The 19,691-nt window shown below is 46.4% G+C and overlaps 1 protein-coding gene across 4 annotated transcripts in view; it reads left to right on the top strand.

Moving 5' to 3' along the window:
- Positions 1-19,691, top strand: part of GTF2IRD1 (GTF2I repeat domain containing 1) — a 173,269-nt gene that overhangs the window by 8,196 nt on the left and 145,382 nt on the right. Inside the window, exon 2 of one of the 4 annotated variants that reach the window (XM_073315870.1) lies at positions 11,011-11,156. The exons of the other annotated variants lie outside the window; for them this stretch is intronic. The gene's annotated coding sequence lies outside the window, so the exon portion shown is untranslated. The remainder of the gene's footprint in view (positions 1-11,010; positions 11,157-19,691) is intronic. 4 annotated transcript variants of the gene reach the window in all.

Genomic DNA, 19,691 nt, shown 5'->3' with positions numbered 1-19,691 from the left:
CTGTTTATTCAGCTCCCTACGAAAGGGAGGCAAGAAGAATTTTTCCCCTTATCTCTGATTCTTCCTCCAACAGAGAAAGGGGCAGAGTGGATCTGATTGTAACCGCAAACATCTATTGAAAAAACAAAACAGCATCACACTTCCTCATTCCGTCTCCTAAATAACACTGCTGCAAAGAATGGCGCCCCGAAATGATAAACTCCATTGCAAACTATTTCCACTTAAAAAACCCCCAACCCTACACAAACCCAAACCATTCTGTCTATTAATAATCCTCTGACACCACACCCGCGCACACACGTGCTCTAAAAATCTACCCCTGCCCTACACACGTGTCCACATACTTCAACCTATAACTGGTTTGCGTTGTTTAAAACATCCACTTCTAACTGCTTCCCCCTGGGTCAGAGTTAAAGGTTGTATGTTTTGCGTGGAGAGGAAGGGAAATGTGGCAGGGTCTGTGTGGTTGTGGGTGAGATAATCTGGGGAAGACAATATCATGGTGGTTGTAGATTACAAGGGATACATGAGGACTTTCTGGCTTTGTGGTGGTTGCATTGGGCGTATATGCCAGGGGTGGCCAAATTTACTAATCCTCCAAGCTGCATATGATAATCTTCAGAAGTTCAGGAGCCGGGTTTACCTGCTGGGGCTCGGCACCTCTCACAGGGCAGAAACCCCTAGCCCCACCACCCTATCACAGGGCAGAAGTCCTGAGCTCACGCCGCCCCAGTCTGGTAGATGGAGAATGCCTCCGTGAGCCACATTTTAACTGTGAAAGAGATGTGGCTTGCAAGCTGTGGTTTGGCCACCCCAGTATATGCCCTTGAACGATCTTAATAGTTTAAATGGGGGTGGTCTGTGTGTGTCTTGGAAAAACTTTCTTTTAATTATTCATCTCTAGCTATGTTTAATTAGAGGGATCTCTGACCTTACCCAGTGAATTTGCTCTGATGCCACAAATCCATTCATCTTTTTACTGTTTTGTGACCAAGTCCTTCCATTACGTGGAAGACTCACATTGTGATACTGTACAAGTGAACAATCAGTCACTTGTTTGTGGCATCAAAGCTGGTCATTGTAGCATTTAAGGAGTGGCCCTGTAAGCCTTGTCATCACTGGTGAGCACCAAAGTCCGTAACTCAGGAAAGGATCTGTGCTGTTCGCTGTGTGGGAAGATGATTTATGGGAGGGGCCAAAGGTGAGCTGTTTTAGGGTAGTTAAGGGAGTGCTGATCGTGGCTAGGTTTGAGTATTGGTGCAAAGTTATGCACAGATGGAAACAAGGTTTTGTTTCTAATTAATGGTAGCCTTGGATGTTGAAATTATGCCCATCCAGCTATTAAAGTCCGGTACAAATTTCAGGATATGTAAATCCTGGGGCACAGAGGATTTGTCAGAACCTATGAGCACCTGTAGCTCCAACAGAAATCAACAGTGCTCAGTTCCTCTGCAGATCAGGCCCCAAGTGACTTGTCAAAAGTCAGTAGGTCAGTGGCAGAGCCAGGAGTAGAATACAGAGAGGCCGACTCGGCTCTAACCATAAGTCCACGTTCCCTCCCCTACAATTTTGTGTGTTCCTGTATGGGCTATAATGTAACATTAATCCTTTGTAAACCGGTACTCAAGTAGGACCAGAATCAACTTGCATTGTAGTCTATGGAATGATCTGGGAGCTGGATTGCACCCATTAGGTAAATTCTTGGCGCATATGGCAGCTGGTGTAGGCAGGAGAGGCTCACAGAGCGATAGGGTGGAAGGGACCACGAGGGTCATCTGGTCTAACCCCCCTGCCAACATGCAGAGTTTGTTGTGTCTAAACATTAATCATCCAAGACAGATGGCTATCCAGCATCTTTCTGAATGCCTCTAGTGAAGGAGCTTCCATGACTTCATCAGGCAGTTTCTTCCATTGTCCTGCTGTTCCTACACTTAGGAAGTTTTTCCTGAGATTTAATCTAAAACCGCTATGCTGTAGTTTGAACCCGACGCCTCTTGTCCTGCCCACTGTGGTGAGGGAGAACAACTTTTTTCCCTCTTATGGCAGCTCTTCAAGTATCTGAAGACTGCTATCATATCCCCCCCCTTAATCTCCTTTTTTCCAAACTAAACATACCCAGTTCCTTCAGCCTCTGCTCACGTGGTGTGCATTCCGTTCCGTCGATCATCTTTGTCACTCACCTCTGGATCCTTTCTAGTTTCTCTGCATCCTTTCTATACGGTGGTTGCTTCTTCCCCCATCCTTACCTTGCAGCCCTCGCCACAGAGGGCTGTCAGATGTGTGGATTTCAGTTTCTTGCGATCAAAGTTTCTAGTAAAGCAGGGAAGGGCTGATTTCAAACTCTGCTTTGCCAGCCCTTCTGTTCAGGTTCTGCCTTAGGTTTGGAAATGACTGTCTTCCCCCTAGTTGGGCCCTCTGTAGTGCTCTTGCATGGTGTATTGAAAATGGGAGCCACTCTGAGCAAGAGGACAGGGGACTGCCTGCCAGACCAGCTGCATCCCAGCATATGGGAGCAGTTCTGAAGGTATCCATCCCTCTTCCAGATAATTACATCGGTGATGAGCATGGAAGAAAAGACAGGAGGGGAGCCAGTCTGGGATAATAAGGAGCTCTGCTTCCCTACCCTGGCTGAGGCAGATGATATATCCTGCTGAAAGGGCCCTGTTAGAAGCCTGTGTGCCATCACTGGGAGGGAAAAATGGCCTTTCAGTTTGTAAAATATGGGAGGAACTTTAAAGAGCCTTCTGGCATTGGGCTTTTAAATAAACATCCTTATTGGGGCATGGGCTCTGCATCCAGCATAATGCAGACTGGGGGTGTGACTGTATCGGTGCCCTGAGTGCACACATTGACAAGGTTATAGATTAGCTTCATCAGAGGAGGCTTGCTGAAAATAAATTACTCTGTACCCTTTAGGGGGTATCACAAGCTGTAATTTCGTCTTGAGTTTCTGGGGATGAACACCTAGAAAACCCCCTTGATGAAATTACATCCAGCCTCCCTGAAGGGGATGTTTTGTTTTGATGTATATTTTATTATTACTATCCGGTTTTAGTCTTTATCTATAAAACAAGTTGGTTACAGGAATTGGTAGGCACTTGCTACGGCAGTGTTAAAACCACTGTGTAAACCTGTGATGCTAAAAGCAGGATTCGTTTGGATTTATTGCTGGTTTTCAGTAAGAATCTGTACGGGCTTATTAACTCTCTAATGCATGCACCAAATAGGCCATCTTTTTTCTTTGTGTCCATGTTAATCTGTGTGTTTCCCCTGCCATTGCGCTGACTGGCTGTTTGCCATTGTTCTCCTTGACAGTTTATTATGTAGTGCATTGTGTGTTTCTTCTTTAAATACATCACTTGGGAGACGTGTATGCCAAACGTTTGAAATGCTGATGAAACAACACAGTTAAAACCAAGTGGCCCATGTGCTATTAATACAAATCTGCAGTGAGAACAGTAGGCGGGCGACCTTTAACAAGACATTAAACATTTATTAAAACCATTAGAATTAGTGTCAGGTTGTATTTATTTTAAAAAGTCAACTCGGCTAGCACAGAAACGTGAGTGTGAAATGACAGTCTTGAAAGATGCTTGAATTGGTTTAGTTTATTTCCCTGCCTGCGTCCGATGCACACTGCCGGCATGGCAACTTGCCAATCTCCAGTGGGTAAATTGGCACAGTGCTGGATGGCTTCCTGTTTAATAACGGACCCAATCCTAGAAGAAGCTGAACGCCTCATGAAGACAGTGCTGAGTGTCTCCCTGAAACAAATGGGTGCTCAGCAGCACCTCACAGGCCTGGGCCCTGCAATTCCATAGGAAAGTGCCATGGCATCAGACCCAAACTGGAGGTGATTATCTTGCTCCTGTCTTTTGACCTTGGAGCATAACTGTCAGAAGTGCAGAGAACCCTAGCTCCAGCTGTCAGTGGTATTGGCAGGCACTCAGCACCTCTGAAAAATTAACTCCACAGTATCTGATGATGATATTGTTCCCCCTTCCCCTCTCCCCCAATTATATTTGCAGAAGGAACATGCTTTTCAGGTGCCACAGCTTCTCAGTGGAAAGGCATGATGGGGAAAACACAACTGAGCTCTGTGAGCTGTGTCCTCTTCACCCCCTTCTGTTGCACAACATTGCTGGCAGTTGGGAGAACTTCCTTCTGCTCTCGACATGGGAGGAGAAAATGCATCAGAACACACGTTGCAGGGAACAGCTTTTCCCTGGCAGCGTGGGGATAGATTTGAAGATGAAGTAGGCCTTGTCCAGCTCTGATTTTTGTGTCGGTGCACAGACGTTCTGTAGCAAAACACTGGGCATGACCTGGAATAGGTCAAGGATGCTCAGATCCACTGATCTAGGGCCCGGAGAACTAAACTCCTGTCCCCAGGTCACTGTGCTGCAGCAACCGAAGCTGCTGCACTTGTTTGCTTGGTGCAGTGGCTGGCTCTGCAGGCCTCCCTCTCTGAGATCGCTCTAGCAGTCTGGGCAGTGTTTCTCTGAGCTGGGGGCTGGCTTAGCCTGTTAGATAAGTCCTATACAAATAACACCTGACTTGGTCCCTGCACAATAATACTGAATACCAAAAAATATACTGCCAGTTTAAAATGGCCACACACATTAAGGGAATAAGTATCAGGGGGGTAGCTGTGCATGCATCCTACGAAGTGGGTATTCGCCCACGAAAGCTTATGCTCCAATACGTCTGTAAGGTGTCACAGGACTCTTTGCCGCTATTAAGGGACTAAATAACACCCTGAGGGCGGAGGTCTTGTGAAAAGCATGACTCATTAACCTACTGTGCTTTCATAGATCAGGTAAATCCTATCTCCCACACTGAATCTGAGCATGTGGGCTCACTGCATAAGCACTACAAGATGAGGAGGAGGGAGGCATCTTTCCTCCTGGGTACTCCATGGCCTTTGCTGCATCCTCCGGGATGCAGTAGACGCCACTTGTGTCACAACCCTCCTCCACAGAGAGGAAGTGTCAGTGAATCCACTGACCCGGTCACACCTCGAAGCTCTGCTCTGGGGTGTGGCTGTGGGTTCCTAGGTGGCCTAGTGGATAGAAGACTGTGACTCGGGCGACCTGGGTTCTGCTACTGGCCTGCTGGGTGACCCTGGGCATTTCACCTCTCTGTGCTTCAGGCTCAGTCTGCACTGAGAAGTTACGTCGACATAGCTACTCGTGTCAGGGGTGTGACTGTCACACTATGCCGACAGAACCCCAGTGTAGACACGGCTGTGTTGATGGAAGAGGGCTTCCACTGACGTAGCTAATCTCATTCAGGGAGAGGGTGTTCCCACGCTGACTAGGGGGCTGTTCTGGCATAGCTATACCAGTATAATCTCTGTAGTGTAGACATACTCCTCTATCCCATCGATGAAATAGGGATGATAATGACCTACTTTTTGAGACCCACTGATGAAAAGTGCTCTATAAGAGCTAGGGAATGATGTTATATTAAATGCTGGCCTCCCACCCGTGCTTTCCTTACCCACACCGCAGCATTCAGGGCCCCTGTTGTGTCCAGGAGGATAGTAATTCTTTATAAATTAAGAAGCCTACTCTGTGTGCGAAAAGATCTAATCCTTAGTATCCTCAGCCTTACACCAGGGGTCTCTCTGCTCTTTCTAGCAACCATCTCCATGTTGCCCCACACTTGTGGTTTTGTCACGGTACTTGGAGGTTTCTCGTAAAGCCCTAGCTTCAGGAGTCCTGTGAATACGTGACAGTCTCAGCTTTGCTCTGTTTTATTAAGGGTTCTAGCTTTATAGTTGCAGAGAAAAGCTTGCTAGCATGATGTGAGTGCCTCCTAAAGGCTCAGAAACCCCTATTAAAAGCAAATGTATTGATTTGTTTTTTGTAAAATCTCAGGGTTTTTAAGCCCTTTCCTAACTTCGGGAGATGTGACTCCAAGCTCAATTTTGAACGCTTGGGGTTGGCAATGCTGCATCTGCTGGCCAGGCTGTGATAACAAACCAGTCCCATAGCTCTTGACATTGCGGCCCTTAAGGTACAGCTAAACTGCAAAAAAAACCAAACCAAACAAAAACAAAAACCCCACCTGTGGCCGGCCACAAGTCTCTGAGCCCGGGTCTACAGATGTGGGCTCACACTTTGGTGCTAAAATTGTCCGTGTAGATGTTCCTACTTGGGCTCTGAGACCCAACCCCTCACTGGGTTTCAGAGCCTCAGTGGGAACGTCCATACCGCTAGGTTTAGCGCCATAGCTCAAGCTCCACGAGCCCAAGTCTGTAGGCCCAGGTTATAAGACTTGCTGCCGTGTGGTGGTTTTTTTGCCTGCAGTTTGTGTAGACATACTGAGCTAGCTTGAATCTTCCTGCCTTGGGCACTGCAGCTACTCGCCCAAGTAATTACCCAGCCCACACTAAAACCCATGATTCTCTGGCTTCACTACTCTGGTACCCAAGCCAGCTGGATTAAAGCTAGTTTGGGTCCGTTTCCACTAGCCACGATCACCCCCTGTGATTGCAGTGTAGGCATACCCGTAGTGGGCCGCACTCAGAGGCTGTCTGCATACGCTGCTCCTCTGAGGTAAGAGGAAATGAGTCTGGACCAAGCAGTGCTTCTCACGCTCTGTGGTCTGTAGAGTACTTACACGCGGCCCGTGGAGCAATGGCTGGCCACGTGGTGCTGGCTCCTCCTTGCTCCCTGCAGCTCAGTCACATTAAAAACAGCTGAAACCACATGCAGCACTTGGCTCATGGCACTTTTGCCTCACGTAGCCAATGGCTGTCGGTGCAACAGGGTTGTTGGTGCAACGGGGATGTCGTGCGATTGGCACAAACTCGCTAAAAGGGAGGGGAAGTGGTTTGCACAAGCCCGAATGCAAGCTGAGTTGTCCAGCAGACAGTCTGTCTAGGAGCCTGTGTTTTCACACTGTGAGAGAGCGTGTGAAGCCCTGGACTAGGGGGAGGTGCTCTCTCTCATTATAGGTTAGGCCCAGTTAAGCAGACATTAATTGTATTTTGTTGATCCTGCTTCTGTGCCCTTTGCCTCAGCTAAGCAGACCCCAGATGGAGCTGAAGTCCAGCTCTGAGGGATTACTACTTCACCCCATGCATTGGCCGTCCCCAGACGGCTAGACTTTGAGTTGGGGTTCCCATCCTTTAGTTGTCTCCTCCTTTGCTGGAATCGAAGAGGGAGAAAAGCAAAAGGCAGGGCTGTGACAGAAAGATCAGCCACAATGTATGAGTCTGTTCAGGGAATCATAATTCCATGGCTATGCCATTGAAAGGCTCAGTGGGTCTGCCCTCCTCCTCCGAAAGGCAGCAGAATGGGAAAGGGCCCAGGAAAGTCATGTAGAGCAAGAAACAACTGCTGACGCGCTGTAAAATAACAAGCGCTGATTGAAATGCCTTTAGACTTTACGGGGCTTCTGAGGCGTGAAATACTGAGCCGTTTCCCGGACCCCTCAAATGCATGTTGTGGTTACCCCAGCAATAGTTTTCCAACCCTAGGATTGTGTACAAGATGGGGGGGAGATTTGAGAGCATTCCTTGGTCATAGGCAAACTGCCTGCTTCCTTTTTGTGCTCTCTGCCATCCGCCTCCTCACAGTCAGTGCCGTTCTTTAGGTTCTGATTTACCAGGCAGCTACCCCAAGGATTAAGCGCTCTCTCGAAAAGTCTTTGTTTTCTGATGTTTGCTATTGTAATGTATGTATGATGCTGCTGCTTTTTTGAAAAACAAGGTCTTTATCTCTGTGGGAATTACACCTGCCTAAATATAGAGGTATCAATGGATACACGCGCAAGGCACTTCACGACAAAAGCAGCCTTTGCTGCCATTGCAGGGATACAAAAGTTTACTCTGCCTTAGCGCCAACTAGACTGAAGATCTCCTCTACTCCATACTTAGGAGCATACAAATACCTGGCTCTCAAGGGCTCTTTGAAAGCAGATGGGGATGCTTTATTATCTCAATGCAGTTAAGATGTATTTATTTTTTGTTTACTAGTGGTTCCACCCCCCCTCCCCCCAAGATCATTGTTGTTACAACTGGTCAGTATTTTGTTACCAGTTGATTTTATGATTTGTTGGTGGTTTTTTGGTTTGTTTGTTTTTTTGTTTGTTTTTTTTTGCCTGTGTTTGGTGACCTTCCAGGCACGCTGCACTAGGCCTCGTTTGATAGGATTTTTGGTGAGTGCTGAGGATACGCATCCCATAACAATGAAGGGGAGGAGAGGAGTGTATTTGTACTCAAAGCAATAAAATCCCAGCATCATTCATCAGTGATGTGTTAGGGCACCTAGAACCTTGGCTAGGCATCTATTTTAAATCTCAATAAATAAATAGAAAATAAATAACCCGACAATCTTAGATCCTTTGGCTGGTCATTGTTTTGATGTGGTGGCAGGCAAGTTTTTCCAAAGAACGCAGATCCAGATTTTCAAAGGTATTTAGGTTCCTAACTTCCACTGAAATCCAATGGGAGTAAGAGCCTACGTACCTTTTGAGGATCTGGGACTCAGCTCCCATTCAGACATAAGTGTCAGGTTTTCCAAAGCACCCACCATCCAGCAGCTCCCTCTGGGCACTCAGGGTCTGTCTATGCTGGACACGCAGCCTGGGTCTGCAGGACCCACACTTGTAGGCTCTGTGCTTGAGTGTCCACACTGCATCCTGGGTCCATGCTCCACCAGGCAGACCTTCTGACTTGGGTCTGCAGCTTCAACTGCATCCACGCTGCAGAATGACAGCGCTTGGATCCTGCTCACTGTGGGACTTGAGCTCTGACCCATCCCCCTAGCTGGGTCCTAGAACCCAGGTCCTGAGTGCTTGCTGATCTTCGACAGGTTTGCGTGTGGACTTACGGAAGAGATTCAAACCTGAGTCCGAGCCCGTGCTTCGTGTGCAGCGTAGACACAATCTCATGGGGCAGATTCTCAAAAGAGCTCTGCACCCAACGTTTTATACACTCAGCACAGGGAGCTCTCTTGAAAATCTAACCCAGTGGTTCTCCACCCATGGTCCCATCAGCATACCGCTGAGGGCCATGTGACGTCCTCAGGGCCAGGCAGGTAGTATATCTATTGTGTGAATGCAGCCCATGTAACAGAGAGCTGCATATGCGACTCACAATGGTAAATACTGCATATCGTGTCTTTTGTCTGGCGAAAAAAAATTCCCTGAAACCTTCTCTCCCCCCCCCCCCCCTTTACATTAATTCTTATGGGGAAATTGGATTCGCTTTACATCATTTCGCTTCAGGTTCCATTTTTCAGGAACATAACTGCAATGTTAAGCGAGAACCGCTGACCCTGCCCCATCTGAGGCCTTTTTTCACAATTCTGGCCATAATGGCTCAAGCCGTCCTCTCCTTTTTAAACTCCATCTCTTTCCCATCAGGGAAGGTGCTTTCACTGATTTGCCGTGCTGCAGTTCTTTATGTGCAGCCCCACCGTGGAGCAAAGCACGGTTATTTTGTTAGGCAGGAAACACTGCGCTCGTGTAGCCAGTTATTCGAGCAGCCGTTCGAGTGTCCATCGGCAATTGGAGGCAGTCGTTTAAAGACGTTAAAAGACGCAGCGGAGGGTGGGGGCCGGGCGGGGGGGAAGAGATTAGAGGAACAGGAAAGAAAATATCTACCGGATGACAGCCACAGAGAGCGGGGGTTGGGGGTGGGAAGCTCCCCTCCTGAAGATCTTGCTGCTGGGAAGAGTGGGGGGGGGGGTCTGGTGCATGAGCGCAGAAGTTAGTATCAGAGGAAACAAAGAACATGCTTGCCCGGCTCCCTGCTTCCCCTGTAGCTAATCAGCAATGGCTGTATCTCATTCAGAAGGGAATGGCAAGACTTATAGAGTCTTTGAATGGCAAATGTGCGGAGCATCTGAAGTCCCCTGCCTGTTCCTAGGCCGTAAATTTGTAGCTATATTTCTGAAAAGCCTAACAGCAAATGCAGTTCTTCTTAAACTGCTGTGTGTTGTGGATGTGTGGTTTTTTTTGTTTGTTTGTTCCCCCCCCTCCCCCACTAACCCGCTCTTAGCTAGAGATGTTCCAAAAAAGCATTTAAGGCCAGAACGTTCACTTTGGGTATTGATTTTTCTGTCTGGCTTGAATCTGTTGCCCTTGCTCTTCTGCGTGTGTTTGAAAAGGGAATGGGGAGGACTAGACTTTAATGGGTGCTTCTGTATGAGCTGAGTATTGCTGGACTATGTGTAGTGCTGTCTGGAACGGTGGCTTTGTTCTTTGGTTAACCTTGAAAGTTAGTAGTTGGAGCCAGATGTACAAAAAAGCTCAGGGTTAGATATTCCAAGGCTCAGCATCCATAACGGTGGCCAAACTTTTCCAAAATGCTCAGCAGCAGCTACCGTTGTGACTTCTACAGCCAGACTTTCAGAGAGCTGGTCACCCAATTCAGTGAGCTTTTTTTGAAAACCCTGCTGCTTACTTTGGTACCTAAATGGGAACTGAGATGGCTTGAAAATCGGGCCTACATGTGCTTAATTCTTAGTATAGTGTTGTCAGCAACTGATGTTTGTGGGGGGCAGAGAGACTGGAGGAGGACTGGTCACTGGGGCAGCTTGTGTTTAGGTGTTGATACTTGCAATAGTGTCCTGTCTTCTCAGCTGCCGGGGAAAGGGGAAACCAAAACTCATTTTGTAAAAGCAGAAGAAATAGGACCATGGAGATCTTTCTCTCTCCTCTCCCACCCCCTGAGGTAGACGAGGGGAATGTAACAGAATGTAGAATGACATTAAACCAAGGAAAATGTAGTCTGAATATCGGGGAAGACCTATTCACAATGACCTCTTTGGATTACAATGGTCCTCCAAGAAAAGTGATGGAGGCCCTGGCACTTGGGCCATTTAAAATTGGGTTGCAGGGAACAGTCCTTCACTGGCAGAGGATCTTCTGCGTCTGTCCCATCAGACCCTAGAGCACCTGTTGCATTAGTAATTAGCAGGGTTCTGCTGTCATATCTGTGAGAATATATTTTTAGTAATAAGTCCTAACCACTGTATTTTGGACTCAATTCAGTTCCAGATCTCTGCTTGGATTCCTGTCCTCTGCCACTATGGAGAGCCTTGGTCTGATCCTTCCCAGGGCAGGGACCCTCCCAACGAAGCACTGACCTGAAAAATACAGAGCTCACGTCTGCAATGGACTAGGCTACTTGTTTAAAGGTGCTTTGGTTGTAATTTGAGTTTTGGGCTACTCCCTTGTCTCCCCTCCTCCCATCTTTCTAAGGTCAGGTTATTTTACATAAGAACGGCCATAGTGGGTTAGACCAAAGGTCCATCTAGCCCAGTATCCTGTCTTCCAACAATGGCCAATGTCTGGTGCTTCATAGGAAATTAACAGAACGGTAACGATCTAGTGAGCCATCATCCGCTGTCACCCATTCCCAGCTTCCGTAAAACAGAGGCCAGAGACACCATCCCTGCCCTGGCTAATAGCCATTGATGGATCAGGTCAGGTTGTTTAAAACTTGAGCTAACGAAAGCCAGAGATGCAAACAATGAGGTGATGATGCGTGAACGCAGGCCCTGTGTGGGTTTTCACCCAAGGCACATAATAGCAGGACAGCTAGTCGGCTGCCTTGCCTGCTCCTGAGATTTCTAAAGAGGACAAGGTGTTGCAGCTGAGCAGATGAAATAAATGACTCTTTAAATATTTACTTTTACATTATAAAGTAGCTTTGTGTTTACCCACTTTGAGGCTCTGTGTTGTGTGTGTGAAGAGCTTAGCAAAGAGCTCTCTAGCTTCCTTTGGAATGACTCCCTGAGGCTCCCGCTGCAGTATCTTGGGCTTGAAAGCAGATTGGCAACATCGCTGATGGGTGACTCACTCAGATTACCTAATTGCTTGCAACCCATTTAAGGGGAGCTGATTAAGAAATTAATTCACAGTCTTAGGCTACATAGATCCAGATTTGAATGCTTTGATCACAGCGGAATAGGAAGGGATACAGGCAAACATCACTTTCCATCCATCTCTCGGAAGCAAGGGTAATTAAGGTGCTTCTGATGTTTGGATGGTCAAGACTCTGGTGCTCAGATTTACATAGAGAGAGGCAGACACGTTTACATTAAGGTTATCCCTTTTGGACTGGATTCCCTCTAGAAATGGATTGGAGACACCTTCACTTCTAGTTTAGGTGAGCCCTCAGCTCTGCTCTCAATGAAAGATATAATTTGCTCAAATAAATTGGTTAGTCTCTAAGGTGCCACAAGTACTCCTTTTCAATTTGCCACAGTATCTCTGTTCTCCCCTCCACGGCAGCTGTGATTCTTGCCCAAGGTCCAAATCTGATCAGACCGTTGGTAGAGGACATTCTTGGTTAAGGAGAGCCTTCTCTGATATTTTCCAGGTCCTCCTCATTGTTTTAGGTTTCAGAGTAACAGCCGTGTTAGTCTGTATTCACAAAAAGAAAAGGAGTACTTGTGGCACCTTGGAGACTAACCAATTTATTTGAGCATAAGCTTTTGTGAGCTACATCCAATGAAGTGAGCTATAGCTCACGAAAGCTTATGCTCAAATAAATTGGTTAGTCTCCAAGGTGCCACAAGTACTCCTTTTCTCATTATTTTAGAGCCTTCAGGCAAGGTCTTTTTCCTTCAGCTCATTGTATCTAACCTAATCTGTCTAATTCCATGCTCCTCACACAGCGCTTGAGTGCCTAATGAAATTTTCATTGCCACAACATAAAGGCCCAAATGTTTGTGCCCTTCTAGGTCCTGTAGAACTTGATAGAAAGTGATAACCTGACTATAGAGCTTTGTACTATTCTGCAGGTTTAACAGAGTTATGGCCATGCTCTAGAATTTTATTGGGGATCTTAAAAACCCTATGGAAAGGATCTCTTTGTTTTTCTATAAAATTCTATAGGTTTTTGGAATAATTTATATGGTGCCATATCCCATTTCTCTAGAACGCTAATGGTTTCATCTCTTTAAGATTCTGTAGGACTTTCCCATAGGGCTGCTCATGAATGGCCAGAGCCTTGTTTTCTCTGGGACTCTTATTTGTATTACAAACATCCCTCACAGTGTACAGAGGGACTTACTGAGACTAGACCCCCATTGTGCTAGGTGCTGCATGGATGCATAATAAGAGTGTCAAAGAGCTCACAATCTAAATAGACGAGACCAAGAATGGGGAAACAAGGCACTGGGAGGTGAAGCAAGTTGGTGGGGATCACCCAGCAGGTCAGTGGCATAGCCAGGAATAAAACCCAGGTCTCTGGAGTCCCACTCCAGTGCCTTGTCAGACAGTGCTGCCTGTCAATGCAGCATGTGTGCACATGCGCACATAATAAAATTTAGTACCTCCCACCCATTCTGTGATTTGCCTTTATTGTTACCTTTGGCAAAACTTGGCCTAAACTTGGTCAAAAATATCCTGTCCAAGTCTGTCATTTATGTCAAATGTTCACTGTCTTGGGGTGGGGTTTGGTTTTGTTTTTTTAAACCCTGCTACTTCTGCTGACCAGAATGAGGTAGTTCTGCACAAACAAGCTGTAGACATCCAGCAAATTCAGAATTAAGACTAAAGCAAGAAGAAACCCAAACATTAGAAAGGACGGAAATGCACAGTGCAGGCCCCCAGTCCACCTAAACTCTGCTTCTCTGGTGAGGCACTGAAGGCAAAACAAACAATGAGACGGGTCCATTGCGAACAATGTAATCTCAGCAGCGACCACAAACACTTGAATGTCTGCTCTTAATCGGTCAGCAGTTGAGCAAACACCAGTCTTTGATGAGCTGGGATTCTATGGATTGAAAGGCGCTATATTCTCAGCGGTTGCATTCTACCCCAATATTGGTTTTGTTCCATTGTGTTAAAAAGGAAGTAAAATGGACTTACCCCTGGTTTAGGGGGAAAGGGGCAGTAAATGGAAAAAATAGGCTTTCTTTTTCTTTTCTATTCTATTCTGCTTGTGTGTACAAAAATAATAAGGCCAAATTTTTGAAAGGACGGCCTCTCTTGACCATGCAACGAGTGTCGGTAATGTTTGCACTTGCCTTTTTGCATCTGCATTCACAAGTGAATTGTGAGAGCCATTTACATTACGGTAACTGTTATAGGCCCCATTTGCCAGGCATGTGCATGCATGCGCGCACACACAGTAAGAGCCGGCCCCGGCCCTGAAGATCTTGCAGTCTAAACATGTGACATACAAAGGGTGGGAGGAGAAACAGAGGCAAAGTGATGTGCCCAAGGTCACCCAGGAGGACAGTGACCGAGCCAGAAACAGAGCCTAGGACTCCTGCCTCCCAGTTCAGTGCCCTGTCCACTAGACTATGCTGCATTCCTGTTTTCAGCATGCTCCATTTAATATATGGTAGTGGGTACTAGTCTGCAATTGACTTGATCTCACCCTGCCCCCTTAAGGAGGCACTGACTTTGAGATGCTGTTTCTGTTTTCACTTTTCAAGAGCCTAAAACGCCCAATTAAAACGGTGCAGTTGCTGCTTAAAAAGAAATGTGCCCCAAGGCAGGTTTGCTTTGCAGGATTAAAAGCAAATAAATATTTATACAATATGCAAATCGGACTTGATAAGATATGCATGTCAGTGAGAATTTGAAGTGGTTTAGTTTTGGGTCCAAGGTTAGGGTGTGTTTGTATCAGTACATTTATATAATTTTAAAGTAACGTTTTTCTCCCCAAACGAAACCTAGTCAGTTTTTCGCTTCTTGAACTGCTCTGGTTTTAGGTTTCATGATTTACATACTCCCCCATATCTTGGAACAGTGACCTAGATGGATTGATTGGATTGGAAAAAAGAAGCCATAGAGGGAGTAACACAAGCTGCATTTCTTATGCAAATACAACATTGGTGCAGCTCCTAATATTCAGCGTGTTTACACTTAAGTGCAAACAACTGCCGACTTAGTTTCAACAAATACTGTGTTTCACAGTGAGTGAGAATTACATCTGATCTGGAATTTAATGCAACATACATATGTGTATGGAAATGGCCCACCTTGATTATCATACACATTGTAAGGAGAGTGATCACTTTAGATAAGCTATTACCAGCAGGAGAGTGGGGTGGGAGGAGAGAAAACCTTTTGTAGTGATAAACACCCATTTTTTTCATGGTTTGTGTGTATAAAAACATCTTATGTATTTTCCACAGTATGCATCCGATGAAGTGAGCTGTAGCTCACGAAAGCTCATGCTCAAATAAATTGGTTCGTCTCTAAGGTGCCACAAGTCCTCCTGTTCTACATATGTGTATGCAGAACCCAAGGCTCAGAGTCAACCTGTCACCTGCCACGGTTACAACTCCCCCACCACTGCTGCTGTTTGCTAGTGGAAGACTTCCGCAGACGGGGCCTGAATCTCTGTTGTCCTGTGCGATCATTCACACCGGTGTGTAACTCTGCCAAGTCAGAGCCCTAGCACTGGTGTAAATGACGGCACATGGAGAGCCCAGGGCCAGTGGGTAGCTTCCCCCACGACTATGTTTACAGCGATAGAAGCTAATTTAAGTACATGAACCAATGTTCTGCGATTATCAGCCCAGATTAGGTCTGAACCAGTGAACCTGGGGTTCTGGATCCTGTTGCCAGTCCTCTCTGCCATCCATTTGCCCCTTATTGCTGAGGTTTAAGTGCCGGCCTTTGTCTTTGACGACCCAAATTTAGAAAAATGCGGAGGGAAGGTTTAAAACAGCAACAGAAAATTCACGGCAACTCAAAAGAGGGTGGGGAGTTTGACTTCCTAAAGCTCAAGCATTTTCCTGTGTGTGCGTGTGAATGTTCTGGATGATTTTTATGATGGGCCTGGAACTCCGTTCCCTTGCACCTTGTGGAGTCATCCAGGGCCTGGTCCCAAAGCCCTTTGGATTCAGTGAGAGTCTTTCTGATCACTCAATTGGAATTTGGGTCAGAGTTAAGGCTGGGTAGCATTTCACACTCTAGTTGCACAGCTTGATGTCCTTACAAGGTGCAGTGCTGGAAGGGGGACCAGGCCTAGTGAGGTTCAAGAAGCTCCACATGAATTTCTCCCTCCCTTTTCTAAAGCTCTCTTTGGGAGCGCGGCAGATCCATGTTCCTGGAAGCGGGGGCTGATATAAACACTTTTGAGCCTCCCTGGGAACATCTATCCTGTAGGACACCATCTACAGGTAGCCTAGAGTGGCTCCATTTGTTTCCCTGTGTGGGACCCAGGGATGTGGCGTTCAGTGATCTCCCATTAGAGTAGAACTTTCCAAATGCAGCATACAAGAGTGTCCAGCCCTAGTGAGTTTGGGACAGCACTAGCATGTGCCAGTCGGGATTTGGGCATGCCCTGGCTGCTTGGGACAGACAGGCATGAGGGCAGCCTGCTCCGTTTGTGTGGACGCTGGGTGGCTGTGGGCTGATTCAAGAGGGAACTCTGTTTGGCTTTCTCTGGGCAAGTTGCTAGCCTGATGTGATGTGCAGGAGTCTGAAGGGGGAGACAATGAGGGACAATGGGGTTTCAGTGACGCCCAGCTCTGCACCCTCACCAACAACCAAAAACCTGTATCTACAGGAAGAGGCTGCTTCCTTTCACAACTGTGTTGTACAGTCCTGATTGCCATCCTTCCTTCAACAGCACAGAGGTCACCTTATCTCTTGGGAACAGGGGAGAGCAGAGTTGTCAGGGCACAGGGCTGAATTCCATTTTAGTGGTGGATTATGGGCTTAGGCCTACACACTCCCCTGGATCCACAGCAGGTCTCCCAGTGATTTGCCCAGAGATCAAGCATGGAGTATGGCCTTCTGCGGGAAAAAGGATTAAAGCCTTCTAAGGGATTTGGACACCCAATTTCCTCCTTCAAACCCCTTAGCTGGCTTTGAACATCTCTGCCTAAACAGTTAGTTATCATTGTTTACTATTTACATGCCTTATTGTTTCATTCAGCCGCACTCATAGGGAAAATACACTGACAACTACTGCCACGGCTACTTCTTGGAATTACTTCCTTCCCCACCCTCCATTCTGTTTCTCTCCCTTTGAGTTTCTCCTCCCCCCCCCCTTACAATATTACCCCCTGCAGCTTCCCACTGTTTCATGTCTGAACTTCCCTCCTGCCACTTGGACTGCTGATCATTTGAGTAGGTAGGATGAATAAGTAGTCAATGCTGATATTTGAAATGTCCTCTTTAGGCTCTGTCACCAGCCCCATCATGAGATGATTGAGGGCAGGGACACCTCTGAGAGCTGTTGTTTCAGGCAGTGTGTCTGCAGACTCAGGCAGACTGCTATGACATCAGCTTGCACTTGGAAGTTTTTTCTTTGCAGCCACAAGGGCTAGAAACTCAATTTTTGCTTAAATGAAAGCTGAGATTCTGTGTCAGGAGGGTCTGATAATAACAGTAAGTGAGTTGGATCTGACTGGTCCATATGGTCTGGTATGAGTTCCTCAGCAGTGCAACTGTTCAGCCATCCTGTGAGGGCAGGCAATAAAGTCTAGGATTCTAAGAAAGGGGGAAAATTTCTCCCAACTGCACTTATGATTTCTGACAAATGATTTCAGATGAAGACAGTGCTACTCCGTATGCATAGGTGTTTGTGTCCGACAGGCGTGGGGTGATAGAGACTTCAGTACAGTCAGTGGAAAAAAGGCTGAATTTTTTCATGAGGAATAATAAACTAGCAGATGGTGCTGCTGTGTCCATAAACTGCCTCTGAGCTAGAGGAAAAGAACTGATGATCTTGTCCTATCATGGCTAGTTTGATCCTTTCTCCTTGTTACAGGAGACTTGAGAGATCAATCAGGAGACTGTAAAAGTCTGGTCTACAGTAGGGCAATGTTTCAAAATATTTCCCACTGTTATTAATGCTGTCTCAGCTGTGCCTGTGTTAGGAAAGTGTTGTAGCAACCAGGCAAGATACTAACAAACTTCAACAGGACTTTATTTTTAAAGTGGAAATCTCTTAACAAGCGGCTGCTGCACCCTCGGTAGCTCTCACTCCGCCTCCTCCACTTCCCCCCGCCTCCTGTTTCCTGTCCTTTCAGACTCCTGTCAGCCAGTGCTCCCAGTTCTAATAATTACAAGCATCATCTAAACACCACATTCCCTTCTGTTTTAAGAAACCCTTCCAATTTAAAGTAAACATTGCTGTTCTAACCACAAGAACAAATATGGAACAAGACACTATACTGTTGGCAGAAATATTACACTGAAAAGTCTCTTGTCCAGACAGGTGGTTGTCTGAGTCTGACAGGCCATGTCTCAAGCCCTGGTTCCAGTGCAATGTCTTGTTGTGTTGATACTACGGTGAAGTCCTCCAATGCAGACTGGGTGTTGGCATAATCTCCTCTTGGTGCATAGGCAAGTGCAAGATAAGAACATTCCATACACACCCATCAGAAAGTCGATAGGTGTAAGGTCCCTTCTTCTTGATTTTAAGAGGAGCTGTGAATGTATGGTCCCCTTTGTGTAACACTTTCGTATGCTAACAAAGGAACTACACGCAAACTTGGGTTCCTTAGCACCCCGCCGCTTGTCTGTGAAAGCCTTAGACTTTACTTGGTTCTATTCAACTGTTTTTCTCACATCGTCCTCAGTTGGAGCATCAAGTCATACCTCTAACAATCCAGCAATGTTCAGTTTAGTATTCATCTGTTTCCCATGCAGTAACTCTGCGGGTGATCTTTGCGCTGTGGCATGTCATGTAGCCCGGTATGCTTACAAGAACTCAGTAGTGAAGGTTATCTACAGTCGCCCTTCCAGTTTAGCCGTTTGCAAACTCTCTTTCAAACTTCTGTTAAATGGTTCGATTTCCCCATTGGCTTGAGGGCAATATAGGGATGACCTTCTGTGCAAAATGTTCCTCTGTGCTAGAAAAGTTTCAAACTCCAGGGGAGTAAATTGACTACTATTATCTGAAACCAGTTCTTTGGGGTTACCGTCCCTGCTAAAAACTGAAGAGAGGAAATTAATTACTGTAGCAGAAGAGATTTGCAATGTAAACGCTACCTCAGGCCATTTACTGAAATGGTCTACTAAAGTGATGGCATAACGGCAGTCACTTGGAGCAGTATCAATCGCCACTTTTTCCCATGCAGTTTCAGGAAGAGGAACAGGCTGTAATGGAGGGGTATGTGCCACTGCTGTCTTATCATGCATTTGGCAAGTGACACAGGATTTTATGAGTGCTTCAGTTTGAGAGTCCATCCCTGGCCACCAATACAGCTCCCATAGTCATTGTTTGGATCTGCCAATTCCTTGATGGGTATTGTGTGCCAGGTGTGTGAGTTTTGACTGTCCTCCTTCTGGCACAAGAAGCTGGTGTATACTTTGTAGCACACAGCCGTCAAGCAAAGAAAGTTCATCCCGAACTCTAAAATAAGGCAGCAAAATGGGGTTAAGGTTTTTAGGGTGACTGGACCATCTCTTTGTCAGAAATTCCCGTAGTTTTTGTTGAATTGGACACGGCTGAACAAGCAGCTTGAAATTGTTCTTTTGTAACTGTGGTAAGAGCGCTTGTAATAAGCACAACTACTACACCCTCATCCTCCAGTGGACCATCTGGTGAAGGCAAAGGCAGGCGAGAGAGGCAATCAGCTACCACATTTTGGTTTCCAGGCTTATATTCCAGTTCATAACTGAAAGACAGTAGTCTTGCAGACCATCTAGCAGTATGATATCCTTCTCTTCCCAGTCCTTTCATGGTGAGCAGCGTTGTTGAGTTTCTCCTCAACCTGGTGTTGGGTCCCAGCTGAAACTGGTGTGTG

Source organism: Lepidochelys kempii, chromosome 17 (assembly GCF_965140285.1).
Source record: "Lepidochelys kempii isolate rLepKem1 chromosome 17, rLepKem1.hap1, whole genome shotgun sequence".
Taxonomy (NCBI): domain Eukaryota; kingdom Metazoa; phylum Chordata; order Testudines; family Cheloniidae; genus Lepidochelys; species Lepidochelys kempii.
The sequence above is the reverse complement of the archived record's forward strand: the minus strand, read 5'-3'. Positions and strand labels throughout refer to the sequence as shown.